Genomic DNA, 5453 nt, shown 5'->3' with positions numbered 1-5453 from the left:
CATATAGATACTTTCTACGACACTTTAGACTGGCTGACGTTTTCCTAATCATTTCTGAGGTTGTATTTGGGCGTAATTGGCCTGTATCGTTTTATAGATTTAAACAAGTATTAGACCTTCTAGTGCGTGCTTACCAGGGGACGATGAGTGTTTACATACATAATTTTGGGAAACCAAGATTTCCAAACAATGCTAGATGTATCAGAAGTCCTGTTAACAAGACAGAAATACGAGTTAAACAAAAAAACGCGAGTTAAACAAAATTAGATGAAATTTTTGAATGATTATTGAGTTTATTATTTCGAAGAAGAAACAAATTTACGAAAAACTAGCAAGTAAGTACCTGTTTAACGTTATTTTTTTGAGTTAGGCCTATTGTTAGTTCGTGAAGCCGTTAAGTGTAGAACTTTTACTTGAAGAAATATAACGCTTTCATTATCATTAAGTGGGCTGAAATGTGCACAATCTTCCATCAAATAACACAAAAGAGCCCACCTAACGGTAGAAATCGTTACAAAATTCGTGTAAGGAGTGCGATTATTTTGGAAAAATAAAATAAAACCAAGACTGAATTTCAACTTCAATCTCGACACATGCTGAATCACAGATTTAATATCTGCTAGAAATGATGAAACAAAGTAAAGACGATCAAGAAGATAGAAAACAGTAAACTAAAAGAAAATCAAGAAAGAAGAGGCAGAAAGAAGATAACTTTTCGAAGAATCATTCAGTCAATGTTCTCCATGAAAGCCGAAATACTCTCACAGTGCGGTGTTTAGTAGAACTACACAATCACGCTCTCCATGCCAATCAAATGTAATGCTATACTCCACCAAATTAAGACTATAGTGACAAAAGAAAATCCTACTCACTCCTCACCCACCCCCTCTCACACAAAAGAGAGGATACAAATACGTAAACCACTATGAGTGAAGAAAACATGGACAGAACACACGAGACTCACAAGAATCAACCAAAATATGACGTCCTGACGATGAGAAGACTCTCTAAAAACCGCAAAAAAGATAAAAAATGCCTTATAATTAATTATACTTGTAATATTGTATTAGTATTAGTTCTATTAAATTGTTAACATTGCATTGTTTATCTAGTACCATGTATTCGCCATATCCATTCTATTTGTTAAAAATCCCTAAGGGACTAGATGAAGAGTTCAAAAACAAAGATAGGCCTAATACTACTGTATTATGACAACTATAATTATAATCGTGATGTTTCGTCAGCTTGTAAAAGGTGTCACATCATAACAACTGTTGTTGTAAGAAATGGCTTATGTAAATAGTATTCCGACCATTATCGTGTTTATTATGTCCCAGTCGGCCTAATGAGAACTGGAACGAGCAAAACGCATCACCACATATTGTGTTTGGAATACTATTATAATACATTCTTCTAATTTTTGGACATTCCTAAGGGACTAAATAAAGAATGCAGTGTTAGAAAATATAATAGACCTAATATTAACGTTGTATGACAAGTGTAATTAATCATAATCGTGCTTGGCCAGCTTGAAAAAAAACATTCACGCCATAACAAAAAAAAGTGCCTCATTTGACAAAAATAGACCACAACTCAATAGATTTTAAATTAAAACTGTATCTACATCTATAGTTATGTACTCGATCTGGTAATAAAAGGTGGGAAATTGCTTCCAGAGAAGAAGCAAGTGAATGGATTGGTGCAATCAACAAGTGGACATATAATACCAACAAGAGGAGGGATTGGTGTAATCAACAAGTGGACATACAGTTCCAGCAAGAGGATTGATTGGTGCAATCAACAAGTGGACATACAGTTCCAGCAAGAGGATTGATTGGTACAATCAACAAGTGGACATACAGTTCCAGCAAGAGGATTGATTGGTGTAATCAACAACTGGACATAAAGTTCCAGCAAGAGGAGGGATTGGTGTAATCAACAAGTGGACATACAGTTCCAGCAAGAGAATGGATTGGCGCAATCAACAAGTGGACATACAGTTCCAGCAAGAGGAGGGGTTGGTGTAATCGACAAGTGGACATACAGTTGCAGCAAGAGGATTGATTGGTACAATCAACAAGTGGACATACAGTTCCAACAAGAGGAGGGATTGGTGTAATCGACAACTGGACATACAGTTGCAGCAAGAGGATTGATTGGTACAATCAACAAGTGGACATATAATACCAACAAGAGGAGGGGTTGGTGTAATCAACAAGTGGACATACAGTTGCAGCAAGAGGATTGATTGGTACAATCAACAAGTGGACATACAGTTCCAGCAAGATAAAAGTCGTAAGTCTTGTTTACAGGGAGATGTTTCTCTATACAACAGGATATGTGGGTAACGTTTGAGAAGTAAGTCGACTTGCTGAAGAACCCTGTCAGGGCATCACCGAACCCATCATTGACAAGACAGTAGGTGTTGATAAAGGACAAGAGGTCATCCTATATCCCTTCAATTAGGCTTTGTTTAGCACAATCTTTAACCTTCTTTGTTTCACGTTTTATTAACGACTTCAATGTTTATATCTATAAGCATTAATACTAAAATTAAGTTGGAAACGGGCTTGAGTAAAAACACCAAATAAAAATTTGACGAGCCAACTGAAGGCGCCTAAGTGCTTCTACATGTTTTGGTGGGTCACAGATCCACCGTCATCAGTGAGGAGACATGTTTGTTTCTTTTGCTATCTTGCTTCGTACAGAACTTCGATCTAACACTTAACATGAATGGTGCTGCCTCCTGTTTATCCTTTTCTCTTAAAATAAATTTCCCGGAATAAGTTTCTGCAACCCCCTGGACCAGGATCTCTATTTAAAATTAACCAAATTCTTAAATTTCTAATAATTTCTTTATATTTAGTTCATATTATTATTATTATTAGAATATTTAATCAAAATAACATTGTTCCAATTAACACTGCCATATATTCGCCTAATTCCGATTCACTCATTTTTGCCCTTTTTTTTTATAGCAATTTATTTTTATTAAGTCTAAATTTTAAATTTCTACACCATGTTTGACCAATATACACCAGATAACAGTTAAAAGAGATTCTATGAATACCACAATTATCTATCAATGTGATTTTATCTTTAAAGACTAGCAGTAAAATGACTAAATTTGACCCGAAGCGAATACGTCACATGAAAGTTAATATATTTTTAAAAACATTATCTCTATAGGGAAGTCGTTTCAGCATATGACAAACAAATGTGTTTTTTTTTTCTATTAACACTGGTATCGCATGTATGGTACACCGTGAAAGTTTTAATTTGTTGCAAAACTGATTGTAAATTCTATCAGTGATGTTACCATCGAAACCTCTGTTAACAAAGTGTTTCAATAAATTAAATACTAACTCTTTTATAAACGAAAAAAAATGTTTAAAGCTCTGTCTAGATAAATATTGAAAGCTGACATTGTTCAGAATAGATTGACACGGTCTCGTATGTGGCGGCATGGCAACGGAAAACGGTTTTCGTTAAACTGAAGTAACAATTCAATTGTCCTCTTTTTTTTTTAATCAGAATATTTTAAAAAATGAGATTTTTCCTTATTCTATTTCCAAATTAAACTATACTGCAGGATTTATCGAATCCTCTTGTTTGTCTAGTAATCTGTGTTGTTGTACGATATGTATTAATCGGTGTTATTATACGATATCTAGTAATGGGTGTTATTGTACGATATTTAGTAATGGGTGTTATTGTACGATATATTGTACGATATTTAGTAATGGTGTTATTGTACGATATCTAGTAATGTGTTATTGTACGTATCTAGTAATGGGTGTTATTATACAATATCTAGTAATGGGTGTTATTGTACGATATTTAGTAATGGGTGTTATTATACAATATCTAGTAATGGTGTTATTGTACGGTATCTAGTAATGGGTGTTATTGTACGATATCTAGTAATGGGTGTTATTGTACGATATTTAGTAATGGTGTTATTATACGATATCTAGTAATGGGTGTTATTATACAATATCTAGTAATGGGTGTTATTGTACGATATTTAGTAATGGGTGTTATTATACAATATCTAGTAATGGTGTTATTATACGATATTTAGTAATGGGTGTTATTATACAATATCTAGTAATGGGTGTTATTGTACGATATCCAGTAATGGGTGTAACTGTACGATATCCAGTAATGGGTGTTATTGTAAGGTATCCAGTATCGGTGTTATTGTACGGTATCCAGTAATAAGTGTTATTGTACGGTATACAGTAATAAGTGTTATTGTACGGTATCCAGTAATAAGTGTTATTGTACGGTATCCAGTAATAAGTGTTATTGTACGGTATACAGTACTTGGTGTTATTGTACGATATCCAGTATTGGGTGTTATTGTAAGGTATCCAGTATCGGTGTTATTGTACGGTATCCAGTAATAAGTGTTATTGTACGGTATACAGTACTTGGTGTTATTGTACGATATCCAGTAACCAGTGTTACCGTACGGTTTCTGTGGCTGAGTTATGTTTTCCTGCTAATAAATCAGTTAGTCTAATAGTGAGAGGGAATTATCTCCCCCCCCCCCCCCCCATGCCTTCCAGATGATCAATCCTTACAGTGTTTTGATTTTGTCCGTTTTATCTGCAGTGTGGGTTTAATATTTAAAAAATCGGAACCCAATAGATAGACATAGATATAACATGGTGTTGCCATGGGCACCATGTTGTTGATATCTTACATATAACTATTTTCTCGTCATTCTTTTACTACCAGTTGTTTTTGGAAACGGGGAATGCGATTTAACAGATGTCAAAAACAATTTTATTTACTTGCTGTTGTTCCCGTCTTTTAGGAAAGTATTTTTTTTTTATGTTCTTCAAAACGTCAACACATTTCAAACCAACATAACTTTTATCAATTTCGAGTTTGTTTTATTGGCGAATAACTACCATGACAGAAACAAACTATATATATATATAAATATCGAAATTATATTTCGAAAAACTGCATGATATAACAAATTGTTTAAAAAAGGAACAATTTATTTTTATTTGAATAGAGTCGTTTAACAACAAGTAAAAACTTGGAATGGTTTATTCTTTCATTGTGTGGGAGGGGGGCTAGTGAGCCAGACTAGTTTCAGAGAATTCCTCTCCTCATCAGTGATCCTGGGGTGTCGACTAACAATACGAAGAATTAAATTGTGGCGGAATGCTACAAGTTCTTCAAATACCTATAGAATGATAGGTTTCTATTTGTGTGAGTGTAAAACACTTAAATACACCGGTTCAATTTTCGATACCTCACTACTATAAAGGCTCGGTTTGGTTTGATATTTCATTGGTGGTAGTGTCCAGGGTCACTGATGAGGAGTGGAATTCTCCAAAACTACCCCCTCCTCCCAATGAAAGAATAGACCATTCCAAGCTTTTACTTGTTTGTTAAACAAACGTTTAAACAACATAATTTATTCAATTATG

The sequence above is a fragment of the Limulus polyphemus genome, unplaced genomic scaffold (genome assembly GCF_000517525.1).
Source record: "Limulus polyphemus unplaced genomic scaffold, Limulus_polyphemus-2.1.2 Scaffold6347, whole genome shotgun sequence".
In the NCBI taxonomy this organism is placed as follows: Eukaryota; Metazoa; Arthropoda; class Merostomata; order Xiphosura; family Limulidae; genus Limulus; species Limulus polyphemus.
The sequence above is the reverse complement of the archived record's forward strand: the minus strand, read 5'-3'. Positions refer to the sequence as shown.